Source organism: Epithele typhae (assembly GCF_022376455.1).
Source record: "Epithele typhae strain CBS 203.58 chromosome Unknown BXZ73scaffold_141, whole genome shotgun sequence".
Taxonomy (NCBI): Eukaryota; Fungi; Basidiomycota; class Agaricomycetes; order Polyporales; family Epitheliaceae; genus Epithele; species Epithele typhae.
Genome location: NW_025954332.1, coordinates 46,620 through 61,687, shown reverse-complemented (window position 1 = coordinate 61,687; position 15,068 = coordinate 46,620). Strand labels below are relative to the sequence as shown.

Below are 15,068 nucleotides of genomic sequence, written 5' to 3'. Positions count from 1 at the left end.
TCTGTGTCGATTCCACCACAACCCCAGCCAGGAATGATCTCTCCGTGGATGAACGTCATATGTACCTATGGAGGACGGTGAGTCTGGGGCGGCGATACACAGAGGAACAGGCGCACCATGCCCTCAGCGAGGGGAGCCAAAGAAAGAAGTGCCACGAAAATGGCGACATCCCAACGTTTTTCGGTGGTCGCATGCACGCGCAATGCGGAGAATACTGCAAGCAAGGATTGGTCGGTATCATGATTGCATCCTTGAAGAACCTCACTTACGCGCCCAAGGGATGTACTGCAGGGCGTCCAGCATGATCGACGTCAGGACAGACGCGTTACAGCTGGAGTCAGTCCAGGCGTTCGCACCAGAGAAGCTGGATGCCATGTAGAGAATCGGGGTGTATCGGTTGAGGATGAAGAGCACGGTCGCCACGGTCTTTTTCTTTGTCCAGAAGAGGTTGACCTCGTCGCCCACGGTGATCAGCCATTCGAAGGCGAGAAACGCTGCCCGCATCAGTAGTCAGTTCTGGACGCGATCGCCGTGCAGAGTGAAGAGCGAACTCATTATGGAGAGAGCGATGTAGTTGCTGACCGTGCTGTTGAACATGTCAAGATCAGTGTCAAATCATTATCAAGGTGACAAAACTCGGTACGAACGAGGCAGCGACTTCGGCCACAATTTCTTGAACCAACGAGACAGTAGAGTTGTCGGCGGAAGACATGCTGAACAGAAGGAGTGTGATTTGGGGCCTGTGGGGGACAAACCTCGCTGACAATCTGACACACCGTTCCGCACCTCGTCTCGCGCCTTGTTATACCTCCCCGAAAGTGAGGCCATCTGCCCTTCCATGCCCCGCATACAGGGGCGCACCTGGTCTTAGCTTCCCATCGCCTTCCTCGAACACCTCATGCACCTCGGTGGGGCCGCACGCCGTGGTCAGATGTACTAGCTAGAGTTCAGCACTTCGGCACCTATCGCTGCTCGAAGCAGCAACGCGCAGCAGAGATAGGAGCGAGACCCCTTCAATCGCGCGCGCAAAGATCGATACGAATGATAGCGTCGGTTTATCACGGCGATGGCTTCGCGCTTGGGCCGTGCCTGGAGGAGTAGAGTCTTCGCGCAGCGTTGACGACGGGGGAGAGGGAGGTGGAAGTCTGGTTTGGCACCCTCGCGCCACGATCTTCCCGGCGCCGAGAACACCGCCCAGTCAAAGCAAGTTCGTTCCACGCGGTCCCTGTACGGAGAGTTCATTGAGCGGACAGCGGAACGCGAACGAGCGGAAAGTTCGAACTTACTAGTATAACAAAAGAAGCACTGCGACCGACACCACCCTTGTGAGGGAACCAACCAGACGGCTGCTACCGCATGGGGGACGCAAAGTGGAAGTACACGCACAGCGAAAGACACAATTGAGAACAGACCGAACAGACCGTCGCCAACGTCGAAAGTGAACCAGTGCTGACCTCCTGATCCGGCCACTCATCTTACGAAGAATCAAGCGCCGGTCGGCGCGCACGCGCCCCGAACACGGTGACAGATGGAAGCCGCCCCCGCAGCATTGGCGCATCCCACCCGCCACGCTGCTGCCTGAACGCCATCTCAGGATCATCGCACTTGAGCGCTTTCGCAACGTTGGCGGGGCGCAAGGCACGGTGAGATGATACGGCCCATGTAGGCCCTGCAAAGAAAAGGCGGCTGAACCTGAAGATTCAAGTTTCTCGCGCATAAAATCGGCATCGGAGTTTCGCTCGCGTGGTTTTTTCCGCGCATTCGCGCATTTTCACGGCGGCGCACGTCATGTGAGCGTGTATGCGGAATATTACGGAATAGTCTACAGAGTCTACATGTCGCCCATGAATGTATGTAATGGGGTGTACCTGGAGCTGGGGGATTCAACTAACGCCGACGAGTGTGCGTGGTATCAAGAGGCGGCGGAGCACGGTAGCATACCAAGAGGGATATGAATATAACAACTGTAGGTGGGAGGGGCTCGTTGGATGAGATGTATGTAGATGCAGGGGTCGTACAGGTAACTCGAGCAGATGAGTCGTGATCACAGAACGCAAAGCAATGACAGATACACAGAGCGGTGGGGGACCAGAGGTGACGGGCTAATCTACTTGGGGCTCTGGAGCATCGCCATGATCGCCTCGATGCCCTTCATGCCCAGGCCACCCTTCGGATAGCAGATGTAGAGCGGGTCGTGCCACGTCCCGAACTTGCTTCTGAAGTCGCCCTTGTTCGTGAGGTGGAAGGTCGAGCTCAGGCCGTTGTACGCCTTCTCCAGCGCACGGACCCTGAGGCCGCGCACGTTCTCCACCGCGTGGAACTTGCCCGTTGCGCCCGCGCCGAACGTCGCGCTCTTCACGCCTGCGTCCCCGAGCAGCTTGATGACGTGCGCGAGGATGTACTCGATCGCACCGAGCGGCGCACCCGGGAACTCGAGGGCCCACTTGATCTGGAAGCCGTGCTTGGGCGCGAGCTGCGCAAGCACGACCAATGCGCAGGGCTGTCGGACGATGGGCGTGAACTCCTCCGTACATGTCAAGGATATCGGGCATAGACTTACCACACCCTCCTTGTCCGTGGCGTAAAAGTAGCGGCGGTGTTGAATGTCGTCGAACGGTCGCACGCCCGTCAGGTGGATCTGTGTGCCCTTGCGGTTGGCGACCCAGTCCTCGCAGCGGCGCTCGATCATCTCGCGTGTGTGATTGTCCATCTCGCCGACCTCGACGACCTTGACGCCCTCGCGCTCGGCGCGGTGAATCTTTCGCCGCACCGTCTTGTCGTTCTCGGCCGGGTCGATCTCCGTGGGGTTGAGGCGCTCCTCGGCGACGGCGGTGACCGCACCCCAACCAAGCTCCTCGGCGAGGTAGCGCTCCGTCGTCCTATCCACGCAACACCACACCGGCTTGAGCTTGAGCTCCTCGAGGTGGGAGAGGTATGCCTTGATGACGCGTGGAATCTGGTCTGTGTGGCATAGGGGGTTTCCAAAAGTGACCGCGAAATTGTTTTGAGGTATGTAGCCAACCGCAGCGCCAGTAATCTTGTCGCGCCAGACGGTCCAGGCTGCGTCCACCCAGCTCGTGTTCGTAGCGTCGCCGTACTTGGCAATAAGCTACCCCATGCTTCGTCAGATACGCATTCCAAGAGGCGCAGAGGAGTACTCACGTTCTCCAAAGGCGGCAGTTCTCCCTTGCGCTTTCCGGGTTGGAACGTGGTGGACTCGGGACCATGGAGAATAAGGGAGTTGGCGGCAACCAAAGCAGCCTCCGAGGGGTCTTGCCCATGAATGACGAAACTGCGAGGATCACGGGGGAAAAGGCTTGCCCAGCGGATGTTTCCAAGCTGGAGGAAAAGCATGACAACACGCTCCAGACCAACACCTCCTCCACCGTGCTATAGGCGACCATAAGCGGGTGTGCAGTCAGATCGTGGAACGAATACCAACTTACCGGTGGGCAACCCCATCGAAAACCGTCGACGTAGTCCTTCATCTGCTCCGGGTCAATTCCGTTCTCCTTCATACGCTGTTCGAGGAACGGCGCGGAGTGGATGCGCTGACCGCCTGAGAGTATCTCCTCGCCGCGCAGGAAGAAGTCGAACGAGTTCGACCAACGCTGAGGAGACTTGAGTCAGTACGCAATCACAAGTACCAGAACCCATTGACGCACGTCGTCCCGGGCGTCGGGCATGGTGTAGAAGGGGCGAACTTCAAGCGGGAACTTGTCGATGATGTAGAAGTCCGCGCCATACTTCTCCTTGACGAGCTGACCAAGTCGCTGCTCTGCACGTGTGCTGAGGTCTTCAGTCTCGAGGAGCTGACTGCCATCCTCCCCCACCCATCCCGACTCGTTCAGCATGCGAATACCCTCGGCAAAGGTGATCCGCGGGGTCTCGTCAAGAATCACCACGTCTTCGCTAGGATAGAACTTCTTGACGGTCTCGATCTGGGACAAGGTCAAGCTAAAGGGGAAATGCCACTCGAGGATCAATGCGGCGGCGTACCTCGTGCCGAAACTGAGTCTGCAGGCCCTTGAATATGAACTTGAACAGATTATCGAGGGTGTCCATGACCTCGTGATAATGACTGTCGATGGCCATCTCCAGATCGAGGCCAGTGAACTCTGTGAGGTGTCTGTGGGTATTCGAGTTCTCCGCCCGGAACACAGGACCGATCTCGAAGACGCGCTCCATGTCAGCAGCTATGCACATCTGCTTCGCGAGCTGCGGACTTTGAGCGAGGTACGCGGGACGCCTGAAGTAGTCGACCTTGAATACGGCCGCCCCGGACTCCGTGGCAGAGCCTTGAAGTTTGGCGGAGTGGATTTCGGTGAAGCTCTGCTCCGTGAGGAAGGAGCGGAAAAGGTCGACGACGCCTGATTGTATGCGGAAGATTGAATACGAAGAAGGAGACTGGGGGACCCAATTGTTAGTCTCGCGTCGGTGCGTAATCAACACTTGCACTCACTCGCAAATCCACCACGCGGTTGTCCAGACGCGTGCGCTCGCCAACGCGCACGAAGTTGGCGTCCTCTCGCTCGTAACACTCCTTCGGCCTGGACACATCTTCAACTTGGAAAGGCAGAAGCTCCGTAGGTGCGGACAAAACATGGAGCTGGGATGTGACGTCGGTCAAGCGCAAGACTGGGATGTTCAGCAGAAAATACCTTGCGAATCTTGATCTCGAACTGGTGCACCGAGGTGCTGTGCACCTCTTGCTGATCGGCAGGCGGACGCTGAAGGGTACCCTCGACCATGACAATCGTCTCGCGAGACAGGCCCTCCGCCCAGCGGACCATGGCTGGAGACACGTGGCCCTCCTCCTCACTCAGCACGCCCTGGATGGTTGTGAACTGATGGCGGAGGATGATGAAGACGATGTGAGCACCTGCGTGGATTGGTCACGTATGGTCAAATTCAGGGAATATGTGTGGCTCACTGAGGGGGCGAATATGATGAACGCGGGCGCGGATCAGGACGGAGTCTCCTTCATTCTTGCCGATGTCGTGGATGCGATCTAGACGACGCTCTGAGTGCGATGTCAGAGTCTGCGCTACGTTGGCACGAGTGGATCATACCTGACTTCTCTTGAGACATGGTCAAGGGAAGGTCGCCCCAGTTGTCTCGGCAAGGGTCCTGCGTGTAACCGTAGCGTCAGCACGTCCGGGGTTGCGCAGAGAACGGCGAGGAGATGGCGCGGGGCCTGATGGTGCCATCCCGGCGCGGGTGGATCTGTTCCCGCGCACAGGTCCGAGACGGGGAGAGGAAGAATAGTAGGTAACTCACCTGGGCGTGAGCTTTGTTTAGGCGCGCGCGGCGTTCGCGGGCCTCTTCATGCTCCATGGCCTCGCGTTCTTGCCGGCGCTCCTGCTTCTGCTCGGTGAACGAGGGCCGGCGTTGCCTGCCTGCATGGATGGTTTGTTCGGGCACACCGTCTGCCCACTGCTGCCTCTGGGCTGCAGTGGGACCTGCGTTGGTGTCGTCGTAGGAGGCCCGCTTCTTCTCGGAGTTGCCATTCACAAACGGCTGGATGTCGCTGGAGGTGGAGGAGGAGCTCTTGGAGGGCGAGCGCGAGTGGGTGAGGAGGGTGAGGGCGCGCTTGATGGTGGCCATGGTGGTGGCCGTGCGGGGGAGGGGGCCGGGGCAGTGCAGGTGCAGGTGAAGGGAGGAGAGTGGGCAGTGAGAGCGGGCGATGTGTTTCGAGGATGGAGAGCTGCAACGGCTGCGAGCGCAGAGGCCTTTTGGATCGCGCGCGGCCGGAGGACGGGGAGCTACGTCATTCGCCGGTCTGCGACGTCATTCGCCAGCGTCCCATACCAGGCAGCCCTTCCCGGTTCGCGCCTGAAGGCCCCGGCCATTCTCCGGCCTTCGAGCACCCTCACCCACCCCCCGCCCGCAGCTCATTTCCCGACTACGCCCGACAGGCTTGAGCCAGAGCGAGCGGAACGGTGCGCGACTGCTGCTGATTCAGCCCCCTGTGTCCTGTCCCATCGTCGAGGTTATTCAGCCTGGGAACCTCACGGGTCCAAACGGTCAAACCGATTGCCACCCCGGACGCAGAAAGCAGCTTGGAGCGCTGCTCCTCAGCTCGTCAATTTGACGTCGGCGATTCAGCACCCCACTCGACTCCGGACACGGTGCATCCCGCCTTCTTCAAACGTTCGCAATCCGGCAGGCCTGTGGCAAGTTAGAGACTGTGCGCTCTGTATGAGGAGCGTCACTAAAGCACTTACTCATGTTGGTCTTCTTCTCGATGACGGTGCGAGAGGAGGGGTGGCAAGCGCCTAGTATGCACTCAGAGTAGCGCTGTTCCTAGTTTCGAGTAACGTGTTATACATCCATATAACTTTAATACCGCCACGCTCAAAGGCCCTCGTTGTCTAATGGTCATGACGTCGGACTTCTACTTAGTGCGCTCAGGCGATCCGGAGGTTGCGAGTTCGAGTCTCGCCGGGGGCTCGATTTTGATCGGTGGTCATATAATGTCCCTCGGGCGCTCATTTATGGACACTTGCGTTTGCAACATTGCACTGGTATTGACAAACGGAAATGTGTGATGGGCCGTTGTGCGGTTGTCGAATAGCACGTTCAAGGTGAAAGGAGGCGGTCGCATATACGTATATATATGTATATATCCCCCAACTGCCGGGACAGTGTGTATTTGGCTAGTGCGTATGGAGAGCCTCAACGTGTCGGGAAGCACAATTCCGAGCCTCTTCGACTCAACGTGGAGGCACAAGGACAATGTACATTGAGCGACAGAAAGCATCAGTACTTCAGTTCCCAGTGTGCGTCGAGGCGTGCAGCCACCAACCCATCAACTGCTCCCCGCCAACGTCGACGCCACAGTCACGTACGTTCGCTCCATGCGCCTCCCCGCGTCGACCACATACTACAGCACGAAGGGCTGTTCGGGACGTCCATCGCCAAAGACCCTCTTCCTCTTCTTCTCCCTCGCGCTGCGCTCACATGCCCCCGACTAGCAACGCGGCCCTGGCGGGCGTGCGACGAACACGTACGGTCAGCGCGCAACCCACGGGCTTACTCTTCGCGAACAAAGCGCCCCGTCCTACGCGGCTCTCCTGACGTCTCCCTCTGATCACGTCCCATAGTTCCTCGGCATGTCCGTGGTCCTTTCGATGACGATGCGCAAGGGGTATAGTTACATTATTGACCGTCCATCCAACGTCTCGATTAATTAATAGCCGTACGCGTATTGCGGGCTGTATCCGTATCCACTGCAAGAGGCAAGAATCATGCGATCACACAATGTGAATCATCGCGGAAAGAGTAGTAAGGGTCGCCGTACCTCCTAGAGTACCCGACTGCAGGGTACCCTCCTCCGTACCCGCCGCCTCCATAGCCGCCGCCTCCGTAGCCGTACCCTCCACCGCTGTGGATGACTTCGACGCTCGCGTGCCGGCGCGGATGGTGGTGGTGGGGATGGTGGTGGGGATGGGGACTGTGGTGACGGCTCGAGCGCGAGCGCGAGTGCGAGCGGTGGTCTCCGTGCCTGCTGTGCGAGTGGTGGTCGTGGTGATCGCGCCGGTCCCGCGAGCGCGAGCGCCCGCGCGAATGCGCGCGGTGGCCCCCGTGGACGACCACGGTGTCGCCCGGCATGGCGAGCACGGCCGCGTTCCCGCGGCCGGGCGAGCGCGAGGGGTGACGGTACCCGGCGCTCGGGGAGTAGCCACCGTAGGACGCGGGGCCGCCGGCCATGTACGGGCTGCCGTAGGCGCTGCTCGCGGCGGTCATGGGGACGGCCATGGGGGCGCCGTGTCCGTAGGATCCGACGAGCGGGGCGCCGCCGGCCATGCCGGACATGCTGAGGAACTGCGGGGCGGAGACGGAGTCAGAGTCGGAGCGCGACGCGAACAGAGGCCCCGTTTGCGACGCACCCGATCTGCGAGGTGCGATGCCGTCGCGGCGGCGGACTCGCACGCGGCGCGCTGGCCGTAGACGTCCGCGGCACGCCCGGTGTGCTGCCAAAGCCGCGTTGCTGGTCCAACGGGTCAGTCTGCGGAGGGGGGTGAGGTGAGGAGTCGGGTTTACCTTCGGCGATGGCCATCCCGATCAAACCTTCGCGCTGCAGCATGCGATCGGCACTGAGAGGCGCATAGAGGGAAGAGTTGTACTTCCAGGTGCGGTACACCTCGTAGGCAGCCGCGGCGCCGACATCGGCGGGAAGCAATTGGCGCACAGGAACCTTTGGGACGGCACGTGTGAATGCCTAGACACGACGACAGAATGGCTTGGACTCACGAGACCTCCGTAGACCATTCGATGACGTTCTCTGGCCGTTCGGTGGTCGACGCCCATGCCGGCGAGAGAGGGCAGTCCGCCCATAATCGACTGGTACAAGGTTCTAGAGGGTGGTTGATATGTCAGAGCTTATTTCATCATGATCCAGTATAGAAGCGGGCTCACGAATCAGGATTGACGGCATGCGCATTGTAGAAGTCCATGCCCGTCCCTGGTGGAGATAGTGAGCAAAAAGAGGTAATAATGGCCAAACGACTCACAATTAGGCTGGGGTTGCATAGTAGGCATGGGCGGAGGCCCGAGTTGATATTGGTTTGTGCCCCATCCTGGGGCGGCGGAGCGATAGTATTCGTAGGCAGCCATGATGGCAAGAGAGAGAGAGATCCGGCGCCCCACCCTGGTTCTGGGTATATATCCTGTCTTGTGCGTCGCTAGTACCTGTGGCGTGTCAGCAGGGAGCGGAGAAAGGAGGACGCGCTCGGCGCGATGACACGTGTGGTCCTCGAATGTCCCCGACGAGTCGAGTCGAGTCTTCCACACGGGCGCGTTGGTTGGAGTTCCGGACATGCCGAGCACAGCGTGTGGCCCTATGTGGACTGGATGACGCACCCGCGCCTTGGGCGGTGGTCGCGTGCCAGCCACGTTTCGAAAACGCACTTGAGCGCCGCTTTTCGACCTACGCTGCTATACAAGACACATTTTTGCAGTCGGCAGACAGTGCGCTTCGAAGGCCCCGTTCGTGGTATGTTGAAGAGGGCGCTGCACAGAGACAGTATCACTACACAGTTAGCGAGGAATCCTTGTCGTCATACTTGCAGGTTTCGCGCCACCTCCACCATGCACCCCACTTCCGCGTTCTCCGGAGGCAGTAATGCCTCGGCGCCGTCCTCGCAAATTATCCCAGGCAAGCATTGACGTTGATTGCTCACCACAAGTCAGCGCAAAAATTTCAAGCGTACGACCTCCGTCGCGAGCGGGTCCCGCAGGAGCGTGCGCAGTCGCTGCAGCTGAAACACACGACCGCCCATTAGCTTACAGAAATGACGGAATAATCGGACGGTGCAACGTACCACGCACCATCGGGCTCCTCTGGGCCATTGCGGCACCAGCACGCTCAGAGATGTTGAGACTGTACGCAGGAGAGCTGGTGCGCTGGCTATATGCGCACACAAAATTGGCCCGCTCGGTCCCTTCGAAGGACATGCTCACATTAGGCTCCGCCAGCCGCGAGCACCGTCGACTTTCTAGTCCCCGGGACTGACAACCACCTCGCCTCGGCACCCCGCGCAGCACCGGATAGCGAGATGACTCACAGACACACCCCGGTCCGCTTCTCTGTTGGTACGCTGCCTGCAACACCGGCCAACGCTCGGCTCCCCCGACAGGCGGGCACGGAAGGATCGCCAGTAATACCCTCTTCTGCCGCTTGAACGGTGCGTCTGCAAGGGGCGCGGCCGATTGAGCTCGGAGCGACGGGCGAGTTGCGTGGCCCTCGAGCTAGCGGCGCGAGGTCTTGGGAGTGCGCGTCGTGCGCGGGACGACGACGCAGGGACGGGGATGTGATCGTGCGCAGAGAGAGCACTCTGGCCGGTCTGTAAACTGGACGATTATGGAGAGGGTGGAGGGGACAGTGTGGGAGCAGTGGGACCCAAGCATGTATGATTTCACTGAGTCGCAGGAGCTGACGCGCCTATCGCGACAGACGCGTGAGGCTCGATCGGTCGAGAGTCGAGACCCACCGACCTAACCTCGCTGAGGTACGAGGCAAGAGGATCAGGCCAGAGATCAATCGATCACTCTCGTCACTTAGTTTCCTTTAAGGTGCGTTTAGCGTCATGCCATCGAGACAAACAATAACGGACGACAAAAATACAGTAGTAACAGCATTAACCTCAGGCCGCAAGGTCCGAGCAGTCATGAAAACGTAACGTGATAGTCCGAGTCGAGTCGAAGGTCCCCGGGCGATCGCCCACAAAGCCCAACCGACAGCAGAAAGCTCTCAAGCGCAGTCGAAGTAGTTGCCCGTGATGACCTGCGGGCAGCCCGACGTATCTGACCGAAACCACACATCACGTCAGTCCCGCCCGGGCGCGGAGGAGAGCCGAACTCACCCTTGTTCGTCGGGCAGTCGCGCGGGTCGTCGCAGCACTTGATGCACGCGCGCGGGCCCGCGGGCTCGACGAGCTCGACGTAGTGGTTGTACCCGAGGCAGACGCTGCCCTGCGGGTTGCCGAGCCCGCCCACGCCGCCGGAGGAGTCGTACTGTCCGCCGGCGTCGCTCGGGTTCAGCCGGCTGAGCTTCTCGGGGCGGATGCAGCCCGTCACTGCGCGTGCGCGTGCGCGGTGCGGTCAGCCGCGAGGGTGGGGGAAAGGGAGGAGGGAGGGGGACGTACGCTGGGCGTAGCGCGCGCCGTGGGAGGAGTAGCCGGACTTGAACTCGACGTTCTTCCAGAAGTCGGCCGGGAGCTGGCCCTGGAGGGGCTTGTCGTACCGGCCCTTGGGGGAGCAGTAGGTCTTCATCCCGCCGGGGTGCTCGGAGTCGCCGATGTTCGTGTGCGGGTCGCGCGGCATGATCATGCTGCGCGCGGGGCGGGCTCAAGATCCGGGACGGGAGAGAAAGCGGTGGGGTGGGCGTACCAGTACGATTCGGCGTCGGTGACGTAGACGATGTTGTCCGCAGAGACGGCGCGCTGCTCGAGGCGCGGGGGCGTGGCAAACGCGGAGAGCAGCGAGGCCGAGAGCGCAAAGAACGCGAACGCGCGGAAGAGCATCGTGGGGGTTGTGGGACGGAGGAATAGGAGAGGGTAGGGGAGAGCGAACGACAGGTCGTTGGATGGGTCGGATCGACCCCGCGCATTTTTAAAGAGGAGGCGGGGGCTAAGTCATCTCGCGCGGCTAACGAGGACGCTTGCGGCGGGCACTAGCGCGATCTAGATGAGACCGAGGTGGACAGAGGCGGACAGGCACGACCGCGGGTCCTTGACAGTCTACGCGTTTGAGCTGGGGGCGTGACAAGGCCTCTCGAGGCGTTTCGTCGAGCGGCGGATCGCTCGCCAGCCCTCGTGATCTCTTCCAACGAGGCAAAACGCGATCGTACTTACAGCTGTTATCAGAACGATAGGCCGGTTTGAAAAAGTTTACACACAGAGTAAATCGAGCGGAGTCGCAATTTTTGACAGTTGCGAGGCTTACTGGTGAGTAGCGAGTCGGAGCGACCTCTTCGCGCGAGAAGCGATGTCCGCGTAAAGTCGGTAATGGCGGAGTTCGGTTTGAGTTCGAAACTCTTGTGTGTGATTTTTCGATCAACAGGCCTATCGTTCTGATAACGGCTGATTTCCACGGAATCCTGGCACGCCGCGATTCAGCACAACGGTCCACAAATTCTACCGTGACTCCGCGCCCGGCCAGTGGGGCACCTCCCCAGTCTGTGCGTGCTCCTCGATGGCCAGGCCTCGAGAAGCTCCGGAAGGGTCGCATGCCTCGTGGGCTGGCGTCGACGGTCGTACATAGCCGCAGTTCCCCTCCAGTGCTCATGCGCTCATGTTCCAGCCTCGGCCATCCTGTAAGCTGCAAGCTCCGACCCCGGTCCGTCTCCTGACCTCCCGGCGCGGCCGCTCCACTGGGGGCGGTGTCGACTTCCACAGCGATCCTTACCAATGACTGCGGTACACAGCGGCCTCTGGCCGCATAGCTCCGTCGTCTCCCGTGCCTCGTCCTTTCCGTCGTCCGGCTTCGGCTCCAGTCGCGATGATGCGTGCTACCGGTGGCACAAGCGCATACATATGCAGCGGCGTTGGTGTATGCAGCAGTCCACGCTTGCTATCGTTGATCGCCTTCGGTGCACGATGCCTGCTGTATGATACGGTATCGCCCACCAACTCTAGTACTTGCGCTCTACAAAAAACAGAGCCGAAGCGTCTTTCGACTCGTGATTTGAAATTGTACATACCGCAGAGTGGAGAAGCACCAGTCACCCAGCACGTGATGGTGACACGACGCGCGACTTCCGCGTTTATCCTCTTGCACAGCAGACACACGCACGAGCGAACGGACCACAGACACGAACATTCCATTAAGACACCAGAGAAAGCAAGGCGGACGCGCTCGCGGGGCCGAGACCGAGATACAATACAGCGCGAGAGCGAGACAGACAGAGACAAAGACAAAGACGAGGAGCCGAGAGGGAGACAGAGTACACGATCGATGGACACAGCGGCGGTAGGGGAGACACGGGGGCAGGTAAATAGCGAGTACGGGTACAGCAGCGGGATGTGAGGGCTCTTGGCTCTCGAGTGCGCGGCGGGGACGAGTCGGGGGTTCTGACGTATGCGCGACGTAAGCGGGCGTAGAGGGGGGATGCGGATGTGAGGGTCTGTAGGATGCGTGGTGCGTGCCGAGTCGGAGAACACTGTCCGCAGCGGGCTTCCAGGAGAGGCGGGGAGGGGCGGGGGTCGCGTGGGCACGTTGTGCGCGCGTGTATGCAAGAGGCGGATCGTGTGTGGCAGGGCGTTTGTGCGGGGTATGGATACGAGTACAACATTCAAGAATGATGTAGGAGGTGTGACAGAGACGAGATGAGGGACACAGGCGAGAGGATAGTAGAGATGTGAGGCCAGACGATGGAGAGGCGCGCCCGCTGGATGCGGGAGACGATGTACTGTGGATGCGATGGGATGGGGAGGATGGTGAGCGGCGGATGATGGGTCTGCGTGGGCGTGGGCGTGGGCGTTGGCGTGAGTGATGCAGATGATATTCGATATGCGGTCTGGAGAATTAGGGGAATAGGAGGTATAAAGAACTGGGGGATGCGCAGGGATATGGGGGATCAGTTAGAGCGTGAGACGGGGCCGGGGAAGTCGAAAGCAACGAAGAACGAGGACAACGATGATTGCGATGGGGATGGGGAGATGGGCAAGCCGCACACAGGCGGGTAGATCGCAGATTGAGCATGCCCGACGTTAACTGAGGCGGCAGAAGTCGGGCTGGAGGTGTGGGAGGATAGGCGGGTAGCGGGTGAGGGCGGAGGCGGATGGATGAAAGAGGGATAAATATGCTGCTCGACGTCATCATCACCCTCGAGTCGCAGTCGCGCAAGCTCGGAGCGGCATGCAACTCACGCCTTACGCGTGGCGCGCTTCTTGGACCCTGTCGCGGCCGTCTTCCTCTTCTTGCCTGCGGGCTCGACCTCCTCGGCGACGGCAGCAAAGACGGGCGCGGTCGTGTCGTCTGTGTGCGGCAGAGCCGGAACCGCGCCGTCCGGGGATCCGGCCAGCACCTTCGCACGGGACTTGCGCGCCGCGCCTTTGGGCTTCTTCGCACCAGGCGTGGGCTCCTCGAGCTGGCTATCCTCATCCATCTCGCTCATCTTGCGCTTGCCCTTCGCGCTCGCGCTCATGCCGGCGGGCGTCGCGGTCTCGTCCACGACGGTGCCTTCTTCGCTCGGGTAGCCTTCGTCGCTGACCGCGGTGCTGCTCCCGCGCGAGCCGGCACGGACTGAGTGGGCTCCGCCCGCCGTCTTCTCATCGGCCGCAGGGAGGGGTGAGAGCATGGGCGAAGTCGGGGAGGACAGCGTGGAGACTGGGGCGGAGAGGAGCGTGTCCGCGTCCGGCGCTACGGGCTTGCGCCGCGCGCGTGTCGAGCGGCGGGTAGGCGGGGATGCCGCGGCCGCAGAGACCGAAGGCGCAGCCGCGGGTGCGGCACCACGGTCAGCTGCCTCGTCGAGCGCGAAAGCGAGCTCAATCGCCTGCAGCATTGGGGTCCCGCGCGTTCCCTGATCGAGGTCCCGTTTGACCCGCGTGAGCAACTCAAGCGCGGGAGCCGGGAGAGCCTGCGGAGCGAAGGACAAGAGAAGGGACTCGGAGGCCTCTTCTTCCTCCGCTGCCTCTGGGAGAACCTCGGCGGCTTGCGCTGCAGCCGCATCCTTGGCCTTCTGCGACGCACGGGTCGTGCGGGCACGTTTGCGGGCGGGGAGGCCTCTTCAGCGTCGTCCTCGACTTGAGCTTTGGCCTCGGCCGCTTTGCGTTTCCTGAGCGTCATGCCACCCTTCTTCTCGGTCTGGGGCGGGGGAGGAACGTAGACGGCGTGAAGACCGTTCAGGGACCACAAGTTGTCCTGGATGCCGATCCAACTAACGCTCGAAGCGAAAGGGCACGGCTTGAGGGCTGCAGGACGCACAGGTAAGCGGGGGTGTTGCAATGGCGCGGGTCGGCAGGGCAGAGGGCGCAGAGAAGCAAGAGTACGTACTGTGCGTTGCTTCCACAACCTGTGCCGTCTGCTTCATGACATTCTTGGCCCAGAGCGCAAAGTGGGCAGGGTGTGTGGGATGGTTGAGCACGCGGAGTGCGGCGAGAGTAAAGATGACGTCCATCTCCCTCTCCGTCAGGGTGCCCAGCTCTCGAATGAGAACGAGGGCAGTCCAGGTAGGAAAGCGCATGAAATGCTCGTAAAGGGTGATGCAGAGCGTCCTGACGTTGGCGATGCCGCCATTCTGCGCGCCCCTGCGGGTGATCTCCACCGGGCCTGCCGGCGAAAGGTGGGAAGTAGAGGATGGTAGTCGCGAGGGGATTTGAGTGGCACAAAGAGGGATGCGGAGGCGGGTGTGGGGGAAGGGGCGGGCGACAAGGCGGTGGGTGTTGAGGGGAGGTGGGAGAAGCGATAGGCGAGAGCGTCGAGGTAGGCGGTGACAAGGGGTGGTTCACGGTCCACTGACCGGTCTTGAGGACGCCAGGGGTGAGTTCGGTCATGTCTCGGATGGGGTATTGGAGGTGGCTGCGCGAGAGGGTGGAGGGCTCGGACGATTGAGAGAAGGCGTA

General features: G+C 60.7%; 1 non-coding gene across 1 annotated transcript; it reads left to right on the top strand.

Annotated features, from left to right (window-relative positions):
• The first annotated feature begins 6,363 nt into the window (after positions 1 to 6,363).
• Positions 6,364 to 6,453, top strand: BXZ73DRAFT_t210. Its single transcript has one exon. It is a non-coding gene; the product is annotated as a tRNA-Arg (tRNA).
• Positions 6,454 to 15,068: the final 8,615 nt, after the last annotated feature.